Source organism: Triturus cristatus, chromosome 2_2 (assembly GCF_964204655.1).
Source record: "Triturus cristatus chromosome 2_2, aTriCri1.1, whole genome shotgun sequence".
Classification (NCBI taxonomy): Eukaryota; Metazoa; Chordata; class Amphibia; order Caudata; family Salamandridae; genus Triturus; species Triturus cristatus.
The window spans coordinates 1,018,119,678-1,018,142,657 of record NC_140582.1 but is presented as its reverse complement, the minus strand read 5'-3'; the positions used below and the strand labels follow the sequence as shown (position 1 = coordinate 1,018,142,657).

The following is a 22,980-nucleotide window of genomic DNA, read 5'->3' as shown; positions in this document are numbered from 1 at the left end:
GCTAAAGTGTACGGAGTACTTTTTTTCTCTACAATGTGTGTGCATGTAGAAACCATTCTGTGATAAGCATTTGTGTTTTTCATGTGTTTGCAGACAGATAACTGTGCTGTTTTTATATTTTGGTAGAATTAGAAACCAGTCATTGTTCATGAATTTGTGAAATGAGTTATGTTATGTTTCTATACTAAAATGTAGTACTACTTCTAGATGAAGAAATGTGTCTTGGTATAGTGCAAGGGATAGTGTTGTTTGTTTAGAATCACACAGTGAGTCTGTGTGCATTTGGGAACCACTGTGAGAGAAGCATTTGGTAACATCGTGTATTTGCTGACAGATAACTGTTTTAACTTGTCATGTTGTGAAGTTTTAGTAGCATTTGAAGACAGTTATGGCTTATGATTTGATTAAAGGAGTCAGGCTTTGACAGAAAAGTGCAGTCCTGAAATATGTAGATTGTGTGCAGTTCCCTTACCAGTTGCACTGTAGTGAATGAGTTTTGGTAAAATCCTAGGGATAGTGGTGCATGTCTAGAATCACAGTGTGAGTTAGAGTGTATTTGGGATCAGTGTGAGAGAAGCATTTGGTGATATCATGTATTTGCTTACAGATAACTTTTTTTAAACCTGTCATGTTGTGAAGTTTTAGTAGCATTAGAATCCAGTCTTTGCTTATGCGTTGATTAAATGAGTCATGCTTTGACACTGATGTGCTGTACTTAAATATGTAGATTGTGTTCGGTACCATTAACTCTTCCAGACTAGTGAATGAGTTTTGGTAAACTCCTAGGATAGTGTTGATTGTCTAAAATCACACTGTGAATCTGTGTGCATTCGGGAACCACTGTGAGAGAAGCATTTGGTAACATCGTGTATTTGCTGACATAACTGTTTTAACTTGTCATGTTGTGAAGTTTTAGTAGCATTAGAAGACAGTTATGACTTATGATTTGATTAAATGAGTCAGGCATTGACAGTAAATTGCAGTCGTGAAATATGTAGATTGTGTGCAGTCCCCTTACCACTTGCACTGTAGTGAATGGGTTTTGGTAAACTCATAGGGATAGTGGTGGTTGTCTAGAATCACACTGTGAGTTAGTGTGTATTTGGGATCAGTGTGAGAGAATCATTTGGTAACATCATGTATTTGCTGACAGATAACTGTTTTAAAACCTGTCATGTTGTGAAGTTTTAGTAGCATTAGAATCCAGTCTTTGCTTATATGTTGATTAAATGAGTCATGCTTTGACACTGATGTGCTGTACTTAAATATGTAGATTGTGTGCAGTCCCCTTACCCCTTCCACAGTAGTGAATGAGTTTTGGTAAAGTCCTAGGTTAGTGTTGATTGTCTAAAATCACACTGTGAGTCTGTGTGCATTTGGGTAAGGATTGTGAGAGAAGCATTTGGTAACATCGTGTATTTACTGACAGATAACTGTTTTAAAACCTGTCATGTTGTCAAGTTTTAGTAGCATTAGAAGCCAATTTTTGCTTATGCGTTGATTAAATTAGTCAGGCATTGACATTAAAGTGTAGTCGTGAAATATGTAGATTGTGTGCAGTTCCTTTACCACTTCCACTGTAGTGAATGAGTTTTGGTAAACTCCTAGGGATAGTGTTGTTTGTCTAGAATCACACTGTGAGTCTGTGTGCATTTGGGAACCACTGTGAGAGAAGTGTTTGGTAACATTGTGTATTTGCTGACAGATAAGTGTTGTAAAACATGTCATGTTGTCAAGTTTTAGTAGCATTAGAAGACATTTATGGCTTATGCTTTAATTATATGCGTCAGGCATTGACAGTAAATTGCAGTTGTGAAATATGTAGATTGTGTGCAGTTCCCTTACCACTTGCACTGTAGTGAATGAGTTTTGGTAAACTCATAGGGATAGTGGTGCTTGTCTAGAATCACACTGTGAGTTTATTTGGGATCACTGTGAGAGAAGCATTTGGTGACATCATGTATTTGCTGACAGTTAACTGTTTTAAAACCTGTCATGTTGTGAAGTTTTAGTAGGATTAGAATCCAGTCTTTGCTTATGCGTTGATTAAATGAGTCATGCTTTGACACTGATGTGGTGTACTTAAATATGTAGATTGTGTGCAGTACCATTAACTCTTCCAGACTAGTGAATGAGTTTTGGTAAACTCCTAGGATAGTGTTGCTTGTCTAAAATCACACTGTGAGTCTGTGTGCATTTGGGTAAGGATTGTGAGAGAAGCATTTGGTAACATCGTGTATTTGCTGACAGATACCTGTTTTAAAACCGGTCATGTTGTGAAGTTTTAGTAGCATTAGAAGCCAGTCTTTGCTTATGCTTTGATTATATGAGTCAGGCTTTGGCATAAAAGTGCAGTCCTGAAATATGAAGATTGTGTGCAGTTCCCTTACCACTTCCACAGTAGTGAATGATTTTTGGTAAACTCCTAGGTATAGTGGTTGTTGTCTAGAATCACACTGTGAGTCTGTGTGCATTTGAGAACCACTGTGAGAGAAGCATTTGGTAACATTGTGTATTTGCTGACAGATAACTAATTTAAAACCTCTCATGTTGTCAAGTTTTAGTAGCATTAGAAGCTAGTCTTTGCTTAGGCATTGATAAAATGAGTCAGAGTTTGACACTAAGGTGCAGTACCATGTACTATTCTGTTCACTGTGGCAGAACTGAAAATTTAAAAGTTTTACCTAAGCACCGTCCTAGAAGTAGTCTGATTATTTAGTCAGTTTCTAAGTACCAAATAGATTGCTTCAAATGTCTATGCAGTATGCATGTAGTGTTCTAACATACTATACACTTGTCTTTTACACCTTCAATTCCCTAGTCAGTATCCATACACTTCCAGGAAACATCCTGTCACTACCTTTGCAGTTCTCTAGAGAGCCATTCAACAGCATGTACTAATCCATTCACTGTACTAAAAGCCAAACCCTTATAAATTCACCAAGACACTCTCTTTCCAGTACTCTAATGATTCAGTCACTCCCTAAGTATTCATGCACTGAACCAGGTCTTAGCACATGGACTTCTTCAAACCCCTATCCACTATGCATGCAGTCCTCTAGCCATCTACACACTTGTCTTTCACACCTTCAATTCCCCAGTCAGTATCCGTTCACTTCCAGCAAACACCCTGTCACTCCCCTTGCACTCCTCTAGTGACCCATTCAGCATCATGTACTAATCCATTCACGGCGCCAAACCCTAATAAATTCACCCAGGCACTCTCCTTGCAGTACTCTAATCAATCAGTCAGTACCCAAGTACTCATCCAGTGACCCAGGCCTTAGTATATGGACTGCTTCAAACCCTTATCCACTATGCATGCAGTCCCCTAACCACCTACACAATTGTCTTTCTCACCTTCAATTCCCTTGTCAGTATCCATACACTTCCACGAAATACCCTGTCACTCCCTTTGCAGTCCTCTAGTGACCCATTCAGCACCATGTACTAATCCATTCACTGTGCTAAAACCCAAACACTTATAAATTCACCACGATACTATCTTTGCAGTACTCTAATCATTCAGTCAGTGTCTAAGTATTCATACACTGAGCCAGGCCTTAGCACATGGACTGCTTCAAACCCCTATGCACTATGCATGCAGTCTTCTAACCACCTAGACACTTGTCTTTCACACTTTCAATTTCCTAGTCAGTATCCATACAGTCCAGCACTTGTCACTGCCTTTGCACTCCTCTAGTGACCCATTCAGTACCAAGTACTAATCCATTCCCTGTGCGAAAAGCCTAGCACTTATAAATTCACCTAGGCACTCTCCTTGCTGTACTCTAATCATTCAGCCAGTACCCAAGTAGTCATGCAGTGAGCCAGGCCTTAGCACATGGACTGCTTTAAATGCCTATGCAGTATGGATGCAGTCCTCTAATCACCTACACAGTTGTGTTTCACACCTTCAATTCCCTAGTTAGTATTCATACTCTTCTAGCAAACACCCTGTCACTCACCCAGTGTGTCTCCTTATAGTACTGTAATCATTTAGTCAGTTAGCATGTAGTCTTTTAGTGAGGTAGGCTTTAGGGCATGAACTGCTTCAAAGTAGTATGCACTATGCATGTAGTGTTTTAACAATCGTCACACTTGTGGTTCAGGGCTGGTTACATTTTGTTTATTGGTTTATTGCTTATATTTATGTTAATAAAAAAATAAAGTTTGAAAATAGTTTATCGTTTATATATTTATTATTATAAAAAATAAAGTTTGGAAAAAAATTTTTTTTGGTTGTTCTCTTAACTGATGTGTGACTCTTTCTTGTTCTTATTACTGTTATTTGATGGAGTCCACCATAGTGTTAAATTTTGGGGCACTTATCACTGGAATACTGGTGATATTTGCAGTTTGCACCAACTTCTGAATAGTGTGTTAGATTTATCTCAACTTTACTTCCATTAAAGTGCTGATAATGAAATGGAGAGTAGCCGTTCCCATGCAAAAAGACATGAGGTGCACCTTTCCGATTTATTCTAAATACTAAAATCCTGTATTGTATTGCACTGAGGTATTGGCTGCACTTACAGTGTACACACAAAATCTATTAAGAAATCTCATTGTATTTATATTGATTGGGAATAGTGCGTCAGGTGCTGGATCTTTCTGAGATACACTGCTCAGTTCGTATATTGTTCTGCACACGAAAAAAAATCACATCACAACTTTCACACCAATTGCAATGCGAAACAAATTCCGGCGATAAGACACGTTAGCGCCAGGGATTTTACACCTGCTTTCTGCTGGTGTTAAGCAGGACAACTACCTGCACCATGAAAGGGAACACAGCCAAGAGCCACACTAGAACACCCACAGGTGCCATAGAGTAAATGAGCATGATACAGGGATACCCATGAGGGCCAGAAGACTTATCTCATCAACTCCAGGACCGCTAATGCCCCCCAAACCCACATCTTAGTAAGTGTGTCCCTGTGGTCATTGTATTAGCATGATAGGCATGAGCCCTGCAACATCACAGTGTGCTGTCACCTCAGCGTTGGCAGTGAGCCTGGATGTGTAGCTACGCACGTATCCTCCTGCATGCACAACTGGCGTGTGCTGGTCTGGGGTTCACAGGTCAGTGGAGGGGTGTGCCTATCCGGCAAGGGGAACGGGGTGTCTCAGACATGTCCGTGTACAGGAAGTGCGGTAAGTGTGTCTCTGTGTTCTGGTGTGGCCTATTTCAAGAGCCGCAGCAGTCGATGTTGTAAAGTGGCATGCACCACCTCCAAACGGCACTGTGATGTTGTAGTTGGAATGTAGCAGGACATGCGCAGATAGGCATTACAATGGTGTGCCGTACGAGTGCACGAGATACAACAGCGCACTGTACAAAAGTGTGGGGGCTCGTGGGAGGGAGGAGCAGCCATTTGGCAGCATAACACACAGTGAACTCGACCATGTGCCACATGCTGGGCATCTCATCCATGATGACCACGGTCGCAGACATCCCACAACACCAACGACTGGCCTTTGTACACATCCTGTATGAATACAGCGTGGTTTTCACTTCTATGCTCGTTCAGTGGTGTGATGTTGGCAGGTTGTGTGACTTGTGCTCCTTGTTAGTGTGTTTCATTTTGGCCATTGTTTGTCAATGCTTGTGCTGTACTTAATTTTGCATGTGTGCCATTCTGCCCATCTCCCCCCGTCCCCCCACTCCCTGCTTCTTCCTCTTCCTAGTGCTGTTGTGTCTATAATTTTGTTGCTGCACACATAAATACATGTAAAGAGTAAATTAGAATAGTTCCTTGATTCTTTTAGGTTTCAAAACTTCTCTATTGGTTTCTTTTTAATTTTCCATATGAACCATTTTTTTAATATTCAACAACACATAGAAGTCAGAAGTGCAACGTATTCTATCAACACACTTTCTAGAACATTCTACAATACGTGCAGGTTAAAAGTTCATCAATTATTTAAAACTTTACGATATTTTTTGTAACATTTTCTTGAACATTTAACGACACGTGCAGGTTATCAGTGATGTCATTTGAGATGTCATCAGTGATGTCATCAGTGATGTCACTGACCATGTCATGAGTGATGTAATATGTGACGTCATCAGCAGTGCATTGCGGGGGGGAGTTATAGTTAGCTGAACTAACTATAACAGGGGAATTTCTAGGGTTTTGTACGAGGGAAATGTCCAGCTATAACAACCCTGAAACCTATGGTTTTTTCAGTGGATATATATATATATAAAACCAAATCTTTTTTATATACATTTTAAGGGGTTTTAAGGATTTGGATTTACTTGTATTTTACTCGTAATGTTAACCCGAAAAGATTAAGGAACTAGCTGTTTGTAGTCTGTTATCCATGTTACTTGTCTCAACACATGCCAATCAGCTTGCCTGTTACTTGTATTATATAAACCAATGATATGTCACGTTACCGTGTCATGTGATCAAGGCCCATGGTCGGGCTGAAACGCGATGGCAGCAAGGTGATTTTGAAATAAATATATTTGCTGCACCAAACTGTGGTCCGTATCCGTTGTCAAGAAGATACAGTAGCGGAGTTTCTTGAAATACTACAAGTCGGCGGAGGCTCTTTCCGGCTCATATACGGACCCCCTCTCGTCTCAGGACCGAAGTACTTGGAGAGACCGGATTTCCTTGCCCTAGGAAATCAGTAGCATTGACCCGGAAGGAGTCGTACTTCGGACCCCCCTGGCACCGCAAAGAAAGAACACGAACCTGTGGTAATCTTGTGAGGGACTGTCTCGGAGGAAACGTTCATCCCAAGGATAAATCCAGGTATGTGTGTATTGGCGCGGAAGGGGTGAGAGGTGTGCAGACCGAATAGTAGAAACCGACATTTAAAGTTTCTATATTGGTTCGGTCAAAACATATTTCAAACACATCACAATGTCGGCTGACACGGTGAAGGAGAGGGAAGCAGCAGCATTAGCCATGTTTAATGACTGCAAGGCGGGGACAAGTAAAGAAACAAACACTACCACCAGACCCCCGGAAAGGAATGCTACAATGAAAGAAAAATTTAAAACCCTAGAGAAAAAGAGTCGCTCCGAGCAAAGCAAATGGTGGGAATCACGCTCACTACGGATGTATTTGGACGTGGACAGGGTCCCGCGAGGCCTACGAATTTTACTGGCCCCCAGCTACGAGGCACCTAACCCACTTATGATGAGAGAATGGGCGGAATGTAACTTAGATTCCTCTAAATGCCTCATGCAGATTCTTATTAAATATGCTGACATTGATCGCGCAGTACTGTTGGATGATATAGCGAAATTGAATGAAGAAATCGATGCAATGGAACCAAAAGATGAAAAAACAAAATTACGCCAAGAAATGATATCTAGGCTAAAAAAAGAAGAGGACAAAATAAAAGAACGCAAATCTTTTAAATTCTGTCGAGACAAAACGGACTACGAAGTAGGCCAAATCTTCACCTTTTCGAAAAGATATGAAGCATTGAGGGCTAATAAAGGACAGAAACAAAGAGTAACCATACCACATGTACACGAGACAAGTGAAAGATCCTCCGGTACATCGTCGGATCTCGGCTCGATCCCAGACAACGATTCTGACAGAGGCTCAACAACCAACCTCAGCGGTGAAAGACACACACTCGACGAGGAACTCGGTTTTTTATGCGTGGACAGGCGACAAACCCTTCGCCCTCGCATAGAGAAAAACAACTCCGGCCCACCAAGAACTACAGGCGCAAGCAACGGAGAAAGGCAAACCGAGCAAGGAACAAATCAGAAAAGACGCGGTACATGGAGTAGAGGCAAATAAATGAATTAAAAGATGAAGGAGACATTAACAAAACTATTGTCAACCTATCCGAAATTACACTAAGTGACAAAGAAAAGAAAATACTTAATCTGGGCCTCACATACTGTCCACCCAATAACTTCAGCTACGCTAAAACAAGATTGGATATATTCAAGAGCACTCGCAAACGGAAACTCAAAAAGTATCATATACTGAATAAAAAACACGTCCCATCAGGCGATGAAGGACAAATAACCCCTATGCTAACCCAATCGGACACAGCTTTCTTTGACACAATGCAAGAACTATGGGACTCTTCTGAAAACACAAACCATTCAGAAAATGAATCATTGACTACCACTTCCAGTCAACAAGAAGAATCTAACGAACAAAATACAAATACTCAAGGCCCAAGAACGAAAACAAACTTTAAACCCAAGTCCAAATTTATTCCAGTGATGTTACGGGACTCCATAGATCTATTCCATGATCAGGTAACCAAGGAATTAAAGGCCCTTAACAGCAAAATTTACAGAGGCAAAATGAAATACAATAAAAAAGATGAGGACTACAGGAACTTGATTGCAAAACTCAAAGAAAACAACAATGTGATTGTCCGTGCCTCAGACAAAGGCGGGAACATTGTGCTGATGTCAAGAGAAAAATACTGTAAGGAAGCCTACAGTCAACTCAACGATAGAGCATGCTATGCCAAATTCAGTGGTGCAGAATTGAAAACCATGTATGCAACGTACAACTAAAGTCTTTCAATATGGAAATCCAATGGGATTCTCACAGGAAACGAATACAAATTTTTGAAAAACAACCATCCAGTTGTACCCACAAATTATTTCATTCCCAAACTACGTAAGGACCCTGTGAATCCACCTGGCAGACCAATAATATCAGCCATAAACTGCTACCTTGAACATACATCACAATACATAGATTTTTTCCTGCAGGATTTGGTTAAAGCTTTACCGTCGTATGTGAGTAACACCAGTGACTTTCTAAGGAAAATTTTGAACTTGGAATGGAAAAACAACTACTACTTCATAGCCCTTGACGTCGTCTCCCTATACACAAGTATACAACACAAAGATGGACTACGTGCAATAGACTTTTTCTTAGATAAAGCCTCAGGCACAAGTAAAGATCACAAGGCTATGTTGATGAAGATGATCGCATTTTGCTTGGAAAACAATGTATTTATGTTTAATAACATGCTTTACAGACAGACAAGGGGCGTAGCGATGGGGGCCAGCTTCTCCCCCAGCTATGCATGCCTACACATGGGTTGGTGGGAGGAGTTGGTCCTCAGAACAGAGCACCTTGACAAAGTTAATTCTCATGTGAAGTTATGGCTGTGATTCATCGATGATTTGTTCGTAGTATGGGATGGCACTAAAGATGAAGCACAAGAGTTTGTACATGCCATCAATGTCAATGATCTAAATTTGAGTTTCACAGCTGATATTAGCAACTCTTCAGTAACTTTTTTAGATACACAAGTGTATGTAAAGGGAAACCAAATAGTTACCAAATTGTTCCGCAAGAAAACAGCGGGAAACTCCACACTGCACGCAAGTAGCTCACATGTAAAACATCTGATAACCAGTATCCCCTACGGTGAAATGCTTCGCCTTAGGCGAATTCATAGCATAGAAAGTGACCTCATATTAGCTCAAAATGAGAGTAAACAAAGATTTAAAGAAAGGGGCTACTCAGAACAGGTTATAAAAACTGCGATTAACAAATCTATGCTAAAAAGTAGGGAAACGCTACTCATGGAGAAACAGGTGACAAAGTTATGTACACAAGAAACAGCATTGAGTAATGATACCACGGGGGACTTCAGAATCATATTACAACACAGCCAACAGCATGGCAAGATTGAATCCATCATAAACCGCAATTGGTCCATGGTTCTCAGTGACCCAGTGATAGGATCTAAGCTCCCGAAAAGACCCCCAATAACCTACAGTAGAAGCCGCTCTATGAGAGATGACTTAGTCAAAACAAGTCCTGAAGTCATAGAATCCACGAGCTGGCTCCAAACTCATACTGGCTTCTTTAAATGCAAAACATGCAAAGCATGCTCACAGGGTGAAAACAAATTATGGTATATTAACCCCTTTAGTGAGAAAAAATACAAAATATCTAAGCTCCTAACATGCAAAACAGAATTTGCAATATATGTACTCTCATGCCCATGTAACCTACATTATGTAGGAAGCACCAAACTTCAAGTGCATAAACGCATACTACAGCACTTAAGGGCAATATCTAATCATGATGAGACATATCCTGTAGCCCGGCACTTCAAATCCAAGCATGGATCTCGAAGCAGTGACTTAAGATATTTTGTTATAGACTCGATCCCAGCCAGTAGAAGAGGGGGAGACAGGGAACATAGATTGCGCCATTTGGAAACAAGATATATCCTTGAACTAAATACTAAACATCCATCAGGCCTAAATACAACGGAGGATCTCTATACATGCCTGTAAGATTATTTTGAAAGGTGCAAACCCATTGATAATTGTTGTTACACATCAATTATCCATATACTATGTAAAATAGAGGGAAAATATACTTTGTTTAGGACCAAAAACTTTTTAAATGGGATTTTAGATGTATTTATTTTACTATTTATAGAAGTGTATATGGTCTTTTTATATGTATCTATTTATTTACCATACAATACAATATGAAAGCTTAATAATATCTATTTTAGATCATATTTAGTCGTTTATAAAATTTTATATTTAACATGGTATTTATTTATTTATCTATTTATTTACTTAGATGAATAAGGACCTACTTTAGAACCAAAAGAGTTTTAAATAAATACTACTATCATTTTCTATACATATGGAATTTTCAAATACTTATTCTTATTTTTACCTGTACATAATCCCATCGGTAATTTGCAAACTCAAGTATCTATTTTACTGTGTACAATTAAAAAGTTTCTTTGTATCTTACATTAAGCCTAAACATCCATCCTCATAGGACGTGATATTGAGATCTCTAACAGTAATACTATCACTGGAAAACACCATTAGGCCGTTTCACAAATTGTCAACATAGATTAACATATTTGCATAAATGAGATTAGAGTGGACCACAATACCTTCTGTAGGCCATCAATGTTACCTAGTCTACTAATAGGAGCTGACCATACAAACTGAAAAAATACTTTACAAAAAAACGCAACGAAGTTTTGTTTATAGCAGACATGAGAATATGTCATGCATAAACGGTATCACTGGGGCTCCAGTGAGGGGTTTTTAGCACACACATATATATTTATACTCTTTTCTATGCTCCTTTTGATGTGCTATTTCTCATTACATTTTATACATAGGCATTCATGCTGTTTATCGTAGTTACATACTTTTTACTGAGAAACTATGCACCAATCAGGGGAATTGGGGAACGTCGGCAAGACTCTTATATACACAGAACAAGGGTCCCTTCAGCACTAACACTGTTTACAGTGTTAAAGGATTGTTAGATACTATTTAACTGTGTATTTCCCCAGGCACTTTGCACTTTAGCACTTCTACCTTAGGTTTACAGGTACAGTCAAGCGTAATGAGACAAATTCACAAGCATCAGTTCCACTCACATTAATAACTTGCTTTCAGAAACCTAAATTAAGTTATTTAAACCAAATCTTGTTTATATACATATTAAGGGGTTTTAAGGATTTGAATTTACTTGTATTTTACTTGTAATGTTAACCCGAAAAGATTAAGGAACTAGCTGTTTGTAGTCTGTTATCCATGTTACTTGTCTCAACACATGCCAATCAGCTTGCCTGTTACTTGTATTATATAAACCAATGATATGTCACGTTACCGTGTCATGTGATCAAGGCCCATGGTCGGGCTGAAACGCGATGGCGGCAAGGTGATTTTGAAATAAATATATTTGCTGCACCAAACTGTGGTCCGTATCCGTTGTCAAGAAGAGACAGTAGCGGAGTTTCTTGAAATATATATATATATATATAGATATATATATATATGTTATCTACTGGCGGTCACCAGTAGATAGTTATAGTTAGGACCGTGTTTCCATAGGAAATCTCAAAATTCTATTTTTAATAACTTTGGCGCCGGTTGACGAATCTTCGCGAAATTTTCAAAACTAATGGGGCGCTCCGCTCAGCTCCTACCCTGAAAGTCTCGGGGTGATTCGTCAAGCGGGGGCCGAGAAAAAAGGTGGGGTCCCAAAACACGTTTTCCCCATGCATTTTTCCATAGGACCTTTAGTCGAAGGTACAGCCCGAACGGCTGATCAGAATTACTTGAAATTTGGCAGAGAGATAGTCCTCAGGTCAGGGAAGTGTCTTTTGCATATATTGAGTCAATCTGCTCAGTAGTTCCTGAGAAAATCGCATTTAAGAGCACATACATATCTATAGCCGCGCACCGTGCGCGCACCGTGCGCGCACCCTAACGTGCGCGAGCGTAATTCTGATTGGTTGTTATATGTCAGTCAACGTTCGAATTGGTCGAAATCAGGAAGTGTCGGCCGCCATTTTGTTTGTTTTCAGTGCGAGAGTGGAAAAGGAAGATGGCGAACGTGAAAAGGGGGCAGGGTAGAGCATTCCTGACCCCCTAGCCTTGGTCAGGGGGTCCCTGAAGGACCCCGAAGGCAGAAAAAAACATTAAAAAAAAAAAAAATTAAATCGCGGAGGTGCGCGCACGGTGCGCGCACGGTGCGCACACGGTGAAAAACCATTAAAAAAAAAAGTTAGTTTATTGAAAAATAAATATATAAAAAAAATTATAATACATATATAACTTAGCATTTAAAAAAACGTACAAATTCACTGAAACAACCATATCTGAAGTAACTATAACGCGGGAATTTCATTGTTTTTTTACGAGTGAAATATCCACCTAACTATAACATGTGTGAAACCTATGATTTTTTAAGTGAATTTGCAAGGTTTTTTAAATACTAATTCCTAACTATAACGTGTGTGAAACCTATGGTTTTTTCAGTGAATATATATATATATATATATATATATATATATATATATATATATATATATATATATACACACATATATATGTTTCTTTTTGAGAGAAAATATTTTTTTGGCATGGTAGTGTCCCAAATTATTATATTGAATTTATGATTACAGGATAGTGCTGCTGCTGAAGTACCTTATGGGATCAGCATAAAAAGAACTTTATATAGCACAACTGCTATAGGGGCTATAGCTGATTTGGTTGATTTTCTGAAGTACAGCAGTTGACTGGGCATAAACGGTGTGCTTCCACTGAAAAAGAGTGTCTGTAATGCATGTCTTGTCTCATATTAAAGCTAATGGTCTGTTTAGCAGGGCTGAGTTGGTTATGGTGGCAAGGCAGTGATAAAAGCTGTATGTTTGATTGAGAAAAGTATTATCGGATGTCACTGGTCTGATGAGTTTATTATGAAACATTACAGCAAAGGCAGTGGGCCTAGTTTATTCGTTGTGAAATCATATTTTTATAGCCAATTGACCTTTAAGGTTATATTGGCACAACAAGGCGTTAAAGGCTGTCGAAATTTATAAAGTTACATGAAATCTTATAGAATACCATAGTAGGCGAAGGTTTCTATGTTTGATCGTAACTTATTCTATGTATATATATTATATGAAGTTTCATTGTATATTATCTTTTCCAATTGAAAATGTGTCAATTTTCACCATTTTATTACTGCATGCCTGTTGGTTGCCTTGTGGGAAACGTTATGCTCAATACAGTAACTCTGCATTGGTTATGGTGATGAGTCTATGATGAAGGCTAAATGTCTGATTGGTTCAAAGTGAAAGGCTATGTTAGATGCGTTAGGTCTGAGCTGTTTATTGTGAAAAGTTCTGAAAAGGCACTAGCCCTTGCTTATTTATCATGAAAAGCACTTATTAAAGCCAGTAGTCATTTAGGAGTCGATAGTTATGGGTTAAAGGCTGTAGGCAGGTGTTTTCTTACAATAAATCTCACACATTACCATAGAAGGAAAGAATTGTGTTGTTGGCTACCCTGTCTGACAAACCTTTGGGGATTTTTCACATATATTTATCTTTATGTCCATGTACATGATGGTTGCTTTCCAGGAAAGTTTAGGTGCAATTCAGTAGGCCTGAATTGGCTGTTGTGACACACCAGTGATAAATGCTATACAAATGATTAGTTCATAGGGAAATGTTGCTCTGAACATATTCTAAAATGTAATTTCAGTGTTGTGCTCTCAACTTAGGGTATTTTGATGCATCCTTATTTACTGTTTACATGTGGAGTAACCCATAGAGTTATGTGTCTAGGTTGACATGGAAGAGGAACAGGGTAGTGAAAATGTATTCATGGTGAAGGGGAGCAGAGACAATCAATGAGATCAGGTTGGATTGGCACTTAAGTGGTTCAATAAAGAGGAAAGGTTCACAGAACTGAATGGGAGTGAAGTGAAACAGGACAGAAGGGGAACAGAGGAAATGAAAAGAAATGACAAGTTCACAAAATGGTCTTGCATACTAACAATGGAGAGTGATCTGGGTCACAGGTTTGTAGAACTCCTGAATCCCTGTGAATCCTACTGACCTTTTGAGAAGGCAAAGATGGCTTCTACTTTGTGGCCAGGAACGAAAGACTCAAGCCAGTTGACTGACATGATTGAAAAAGAATGTTGTGATGTAGTATTACATGTCCAGATGCCTATATTTCTATCAGCGTTTACGTTTTATGAATAAATGTGTGCTGGAACCTGGCTTTCATTATTGAAAATTAATTTAATTTTTAGAGATTTTCCACAAGTTTGGAATTAAAATGCCTGTTAATCTCCTTTTTCTGTAAAAGGTTTCAGGTTTTCAGTTGAATATGCGTCTCTAAACCACTTTTGAACCAGACACTGACACTTTCTAGATTGGAATCAGTGTTTTTGGGCATGAACGAGAGAAAGAAGATTCCAATGAAGAATTGTCAGGTTACAACTTTTAAAAGACATTCTAAAGAAAATAGGTGGAATTGCACAAAATACCTTATGGGTAGTAGCAACTTTGTGTTTACATTCTTACAAAAGACTTATGGTCAGAAATCTTTTGTTTACCTCCAGGACCTGCATTTTTCACAAGGAAACAATCTGCTTTAGAGTCTGCATATTTTGCCTCATTATGAGTACAGGCCACCAAATGCGAATTTGGTACTTTTGCTGGCTAGTCGTTGTATGTAAGCAAAACAATGACTTATGGATGTGCATCGATCTTAGAAGTCTGAACAAGGCTATATGGGTAGATGGATATCCTTTAACCTGATTGAGGAAATTATTACCACATTAGCTGGTGCAAATTTTTTTTCGAAACTTGACATGAAGTCCGGTTACCACCGAGTGGTTCTTGCTAAAGAGTCCAGTCATCTCACTGCTTTTGCTACACCATCTGGGATATTCCATTTTTGCAGCATGTCTTTCGAACTCGCTTCAGCTACTTCTGCTGTGATTCAGCAGGTTATTGGTGAAGTTTTGAAGGTATTGTAGGGTGCCTTGGTTTTCGAAGACAACATTCTGGTTTATGGAAAAGATAATAATGAGTATGTTTCAGGACTGAGTACTGGCCTTTTTGCCCTTAAAGGTAAAGGGTTGAGATTAAGAAAAGCTAAATGTGAGTTTGGAGTACCAAAAGTGGAATATCTTGACCCTGTCGTATCAGGTGGTGGTGTTGTCCCAAGTCCAAGATTGCTCAAAATGATTGAAAAGGAACAGCCACAAGGGATTGTGAGCAAATTCATGCATTTCTAGGTATGTGTGAGTTTTATGCTAAATTCTTTAGTAAATTGTCCACCAAGGCAGAAACCCTTATTACAATGTTGAAGAAGAACTTGAAGTTCATATGGGGCAATGTGCAAGGAGATGCTTTTACCACAATCAAAAAAGGACTCTCAAATGCCCCTTTACTTTCTCTATACCTACCAGGGAAGTCATTATCTATTACTGTTGATGCCAGTGGTGTGGGGGTAAGGGCATTTCTTATCACTGGAAGGGTTGTTCTGAACATATTATTGCTTTCGCTTTACGTATGCTCAATCCACAGGAACGTCTTTATTCCGTGATTAAGCGTGAAATGCTGACCTGAGTCTGGGCATTTGAGAATTTTAAAGCTTATATCTGGGAGACTTAATTTCTATTACAGACCAACCACAAACCTTTGGTGCCAATTATCAGTGGTTCTAATATTCATTCCACAAAAGTGACAACCAGGTTAGTAACGTTGAGTGTGAAACTACTTGAATATCATTTTGATGTGGAGTATATTCCAGGAGAAGAAGACAAAAAAGCAGATCATTTGTCTCATCTTTCATAGTCAGGTGATGAACTGGAGGAGGTATTAGACGATCAGCAGGATGTAGATTGTTTGGTGGCAAGTGTTGCATGGAGCAAAATTAAATGTCAGTGATGATGACTGGAGAAAAGCTGTGGTTCAGAATGTTTCACTGAAAATTTGGAATACATGAGTAAAGGTTGGCCTAGACTAGAGAGTTGATCTGTCATTTTGCAACCTTTTAGTAAAGTACAGTCCGAGTTGTCCATGAGACAAAGTTGTTTAGAGAGGACAAATTTGTTCCACCAAGCACCATCAAATATGCATTACTGCAACTTATTCATGATGGTCATCTAGGCATGACTCTCAACATGAGAAGACTAAGAGAAACCTGCTGGTGGCCAGGTATGGACAGAGACATAGAGGGACTGAATGAAAAGTGTGTGGTTTGTTTACAGAATGACAAAAGCCCTAGGTGTGTTACACAGCTTATACTGGAGGCTGGTAGTCCTGAAAGGGTGTGGAGTAAAGTGAGTTAGTTTTCTTCAGTCTGTCCAATGTTTTACATATTTCTGAATGATCATTTATCTAAGTGACTGGAGGTCAAGGTAATAAGTGAAGAAAACACTAAGACAGTGATTATTTGTTAACAGATGTATTTTCAAGAGAGGGTTTTACATCCAAAATCATATTGATAATCGTGTGCAATTTATCTCGGCTGGGATTAGTGAGTTTTTACAAGATGCACGTATTCAACACAAGAAATGTAGCCCGTATCATCCCCAAAGTAATGGCCAGGTGGAGAGAGACAATAATTTTATAAGTGAGTGGGTGAGAAGTGCAGTGATAAAAGGTGTGAACGTAGTGGATGCGGGTTTGTGCTATGTTGTGGTTTTGCCACAACATTAATCACAGTGTAACAGGAATATCACCATTTCAGGCATTAAGGGGCAGATTTTTCTCAGGATTTTCTCAAGCCTGCTTGGTGGAGTAACCTGCTTAAAATAAGTGTTACTTTTGATATTGATCAAAACATTTGTAAAATGAGCTCAAACATCAACCAAAGTCATATGAATAGTAAAACCAGATATGATATGTGCTAAAGAACTAACTCAATTTTTCTCAAAAGAGATTGGCTTTAGATCAAACTGCCTGATGCTAAAGTAGTAAAAGTTAGAGTAAAGTTTGGTTCACCCTGCCAGGTTGGAGAATGGACAATGGTGAAATAGTGCTTGGGTGGTGAATGTGACAAGATTGCTCAAGAGAAATGTATTTCTTCTGGGATTTGAGGTAGGCGAGAAGATCAACTTTCTTCCTCTAGTAAATTCAAATCTAAATTTCCTGTGAAGTTTAAGGAATTTGTTATGAGAATAATGCTGTGTTTTATTCATGCATAATATTGTAAATGCATACTGAATGAATTGTTCATCCAAATTGAAGTTATATAATTATTTCGCATCTTGCTTTATTTTCTTGTTTTTTTCATTTCTCGTGTTTTGTAAAACATTCCATTGTTGTTATTAAGGTGGAAGATGTGTTGTGGCCTGTTATCTCCCTCGCATTCATGGTCCTCGTGCTGTCATGGAATGTTGGAATCCAGCTTTGCTCAGAGTTCCAGAGAGGACACTGAGCTGGAGATGCAATTGAGAGAGGGTGATTGGGCCATTCCGTTGGTCCTATTGGCGATTACTATATACCAAGATTCTTGAATAAATAATCTTATACACATTTTAAGATTGCATCCCCATAGTAACCAATTCCCCTAAGTCTATCATGGTTATACAATAATCATGCAGGTGGAGCAGTGAATTTGTACTGACATTAAAAGGGCATTGAGTTTCCAGAAAACAAATAGTGGAAGGAAGAAAAAGATCGTGACTGCACTGATATTATTGGCGATGTCAGTGGAGATGTGACATGTGATATCCTTTATGTATATCAATCCACAGAACAACAGCAACACTAGAATTAGAAGGGCAAAGAGCTGAGCCCCAGATCTGAGGAGGCAACTGTGACAAACAGCATGCAGAAAACCAAAGTTTTAAAATGTTTCACAACGTTTATTCTGTTTCAGTAGTCATCCAGATACATCTCAAGGGGTACAGAATACAAAAGTCTGAGTACAAAGCAAAATGTTTTATGTATGTGCTGGAAATTGGGTTGCTGGGTGAGGGGGGAAACCTTACTCCAGCAGCAACCACAATTTCTGTCACAGTGGAGTGACAAGCAAACACCAAATTGACCTGTGTTTAACCCTCTGGCAGCTTGACACAAAACAGTCAAGCCAAGCTTAACTTAGAGACAATGCACAACAGTAATAAAGTGATGACACAATGCAAGAAAAATCCCAAACCAACTTAGAAAAACAGAGTTAAATTTAATAAATTATTTCGCACCAAAACGACAAATATCCAATCAGTAAAACTGGAAATATGCAGTTTTAAAGATTTCAGGTAAGTCAAGTGCCTAAAAGTACAAAATGCGACCCGTGGAAATATGGCCATGTGAGACCGGTTGAAAGTTACAAGTTCAGGCTGACAATGTTGGAGCGCAGGCCACATACAAGGACCAGGTTTGTCCTTCTGAAAGAGTTACTTTCAAAAGTCCAACGTGAGTGTTCTGTTCGTGGTGGAGGGGCCGTGAACAGTAAGGAGAGCGTCGCGGATGGTCACCAATGTAGTGCGAAGAGCAGGCTTGGTGCCGCAGTCATTGCTGGAGGTTCGCGTTGGCGGTCACAGCAAGCTATCCATGCTCTAGCGCGAAGTGCAGATCTCACGTTGCCTGGTGCAAAGAGCTGGGTTCAGCGGAACTTTGTGTTGGCAGATGGCACAGAAGGCAACATTTCAGCATAAATTAGCCAGTTCTTGGCCATGAAGATCCCAAAACTTCAGGATGTCTCCTTTTCTTGAGGAGAGAGCTTGACTGATACCACCCACCACAAGGGTGCAGGACCTGAGCGGCACCTCTTGGGGGCCAGGAACGCACTCCAGCAGAGGCCGGCAGGCCTTTAGCAGGTCCAGTTGTAGTTCCAGTAGCAGGTCCACGTAGTAGGTCAGCTGGGTAGTTGCAGGGAGCATCTGGAGCTTGGTATGTCCCTGTAGCTCAAAACAGGTCAATCAACTGATCCCTGGAGTCACTGTCTTCCAGTCCAGTCTTCCTTCTCAGCAAGCAGGGCAACAGGCAGCAAAGCAGCAGAGAAGCAGGGCAGCAGAGTGGCAGTCCGTCTGGCAGCAAAGCAGCACAGCATTCCCTCTTTGTAGTAGCCACAGGTCCATGAGTGTACTGAAGATTTGGGTCTGAGGATCCAATATTTATACCTGGAGCCCACTTTGAAGTAGGGGAAGTTACTAGAGAAATGTCTTTGAAGTCCTTGAGGTTTTTGCCTCTCTTGCCGTGGCTCAAGCTGGCTGCATGAACAATGCAGTGGTGGCAAGTCCTTTGTGTGAAGGCAGGGCACAGCCTATTCAGTTGCAAGTAGGGATGTGCCCCGCTCAGCGTCATTCCTGCCAGTTGATGGCCCATCCAGGCACACCTAATCCCTTTGCTGTGTGACAGAAATAAACAAAGTTTAACTGCCAACTACACCCAGTCTTGTCACCCAGGAACAGACTGCATGCACCAAATGGTTGGGACAAGAGACCCAGAAATAGGCTGCATGCACCAAATGGCTGGGACATGCGAAGGCCAACCAGTTTGGGTAATATACTTCAGACAGTGTATTTTTTATCCTCCAGAAGAATCATTCCAATACCAACGCTATATTACCTGACATATAGGATTGGTCTACATGAAGGAGAACACAAGTCCCCTTCACATCAGTAAGACCCCACAAAACATTTTTTCAGCACCTTGCATGTCATGTCCTATGTTAAACCTGGAAGTCTTATACCTTCTTCTTCTCTCCTTGACTTAGAGGTTGCACTACAGTCAGAGTAACCCCTGCCCATGCATGCAGTATCTTCCACACTAAAGATCATCCACAGTGTGTTACCAGTTGAACTCTGAAAAACAGAAACATGGTATGTGTTAGGTTAAGGGCCCCAATGGCAATCAACATGATGTTGTTACACCGTTGTTTTAATACATGCCATTAAACCCCCCTTTTATGTTCCACATACAGTGTCCTTAAAAGCAAACAGCCCTAAGCAAAACCTTCACTAAACCAATAGGCCCATCCAGAAGGTCGAAATCCGTAAGCGTAGGTAAACTTGAGCTGAGGGCATACGTACCTGCAGAAGGCCAAAAACAACCTCCAAAAAAACTGAAAGGACTTACACCTCCTATATTTTGGAAAACTTGAAGAACGTGCTCCGGCCACATAGGACCCACGATATCTGGAGGACCATGCACTTGGAGGAATGTAAAATATCCCCTGCTATGCAAATCCATCTTTTGTTGGACACTATGCTTAGTCTGCTATTATAATAAGGACTATATATGTTGGACACTTTTGTTTGTTCATCACAGAAGTACTATGATATATGTTGGACACTTATGATTGTTGGTAATAGAAGTACTAGGTGATAAATGTGAATATATGCAACAACAAGTTATGACATTTGTGTGAGCATTTAATCCAATTTGGTTTGAAGTACCAGTGACGTGATTATATTTTGTATTGCCTGACGAATATATACTTGTGAATGGACTAAAAAATCTACTAGAAAGAGTCTTTGTGTACAACATTTATTTATTTATTTTACGTCATATGTTTGCCAGGATGTCTTGATTTATATGTCATGCAAGTATCAAAGGTATAGAAGTGTAAGGACACATATGAAGAAGAATATAGCTAATTTTCCAACAAGTGTTGGTAATGAGAGGCGCGGAATAAGCATGTAGCCTCCACAATTATTACATAAATCCATGGTGTAGGGAGTATTATTTTGTATACTTTCAATCTAGGATCGCGTCCCCTGTTGCCTTAACAGGATTATTCCCTGTTATGATGCACACAAGTTTGTAAAAGTGGCATTTTCAGAATTGTGAGTTACAATCTGGCTGTGCCATTTATGAGAGCTTAAAATTATAGTTTTTTAGACACCAAACTCGATATTCCTACCTGATCTCAATTGAAACGTATCATTTTTTAAATGTGATATGTTAATCCAATATTATCCTATGGGATAGGCAGGCCTAGCAGTAGTAAAACATGAATTTAAGTGTTTTTCACTACCAGGACATGTCAAAGTTAAATGTACATGTCCAGCTTCTACTCTAGGGGTGACATATGTATTAAAAAGGAAGGTTTTGTCAGGTCAGAATGGAAGTTTAGAAACTGTACACACAGGCTGCAATGGCAGGCCTGAGACATGTTTTAAAGGGCTACTACTTAGGTGGGTGGCACAACCAGTGCTCCAGGATCACTAGTAATATTCAATTTACAGGCCCTGGGTACATGCACTACCACTTCACTAAGGGCTTCCCGGTAAATTAAAATGTGCAATTAGGTGTAAGATAATTTCATCAGGTGTAAAGAAGAGAGCACAGGCATTTTAGAATGGGTTAGCTATGGTAAAGTGCTCAGAATCCTAAAAGCCAACACAAATGGGTTCAGAAAACAGGAGGGTGAAGGGGAAAAGGTTTGAGGATGACCCTGCAGGAAGGGCCAAGTCCAACAGTATGCATTGAGAACAAATGCTGATGCGGTTAATTGTCAATATACGACTCAAAGCTATATACTTCAATTGTTAGCAGACAGATGTAGAACGTTGGTGAGTCGGCAATATTATTGATGATTCCCTTGTGATATTTGTTATCTCCAGAAAGCTACCCTTGTATTCCAGACTCATTAGGATTAATGTACTTCCAACCATAACCACTGTTAAGTACACTTAGAATGAGACAAGTAGCACTAGCGAGAACAGGTAAATGGGCTAAGAAAGAATATAGTGACATTGGATATCACCTCTCTGCCTTGTCACTCTGTTGGGCACTAATGTCTGCTAGTGGAAATGGACTATGTAAGAAAAATAAAGATGTTTAACGCCTCTTGGAGCCATGTGCAGTATTCTAATGAGTTTAACAGGCAGATAGTATAAAATGCTTCTGGTAAAAATATGTAGACCCAAATGTAGTGCTTGTTTCTTCCAACGTGTTACTTCAACACATTATTAAATTTCAATATCAATATTTCTTCAGGCCAATACCACTAGGAGACCTAAGAACCTGTTGCCAGTCTTCATTTTCTTTGGTCTTGGCATAAGGCCCAGTAAGGCTCAGGTGTTAGGCGTCTCACTCTACCCCTCGTCTAGGTCACAGTTTCTCTTACTAATCTCCAGCAGTTTGCTTTCACCGGGCACGTCCATGTCATATGGGAGATACCTGCCTCCATGTGTTAACACTTAGGACATTGGGCATTAACATTTGGTAATATATGCTGATCTTTCTAGGGGTTAGGTATGTCCGGTGTAAAATATAAATTTTCAGAAGTTTAAATCTAGTGTTCCCAGATACTTGCATTATTTGTCTTAGTTCTAGATGCCACTCCTCTTCTGTGAGGTCCCTGCCCAAGCCCTCTGGCAATTTGTCATGGAGTCCTTCCAGCGAGCATTGTGTGTATTTTAGAAGGAACCAGAGCATGCTGCCACAGTCCTCCTAGCTACCCCAATATTAAATATGATGTTTAGTGCAAGGTTTGTGGTTGCATTCTGCATCCAGTGGGAGGTTGGTGTCTGCCACTAGATCCTAGTAGGACATGATAGATCCTGCCTCGTACAGATCACTCATCTGTCTCACCTCCGCAGCTCCCCAAGCCTCCAACCTAGGTTTCCATCCAAGTGGCTTGATGCTTTATCATTAGTTTCCCTGGGTCTCATATTCTTTCATTAGACAATCAGAAAACACAACATCCAACTAATCAAAGTTCTCTAAATGAAACAATTATAGGTTATTGTTTTGTCC

The 22,980-nt window shown here is 39.7% G+C and overlaps 1 protein-coding gene across 10 annotated transcripts in view; it reads left to right on the top strand.

The window, feature by feature from the left end:
* ABLIM2 (actin binding LIM protein family member 2) overlaps positions 1 to 22,980 on the top strand; it is a 918,768-nt gene that overhangs the window by 893,946 nt on the left and 1,842 nt on the right. The window lies entirely within an intron of this gene.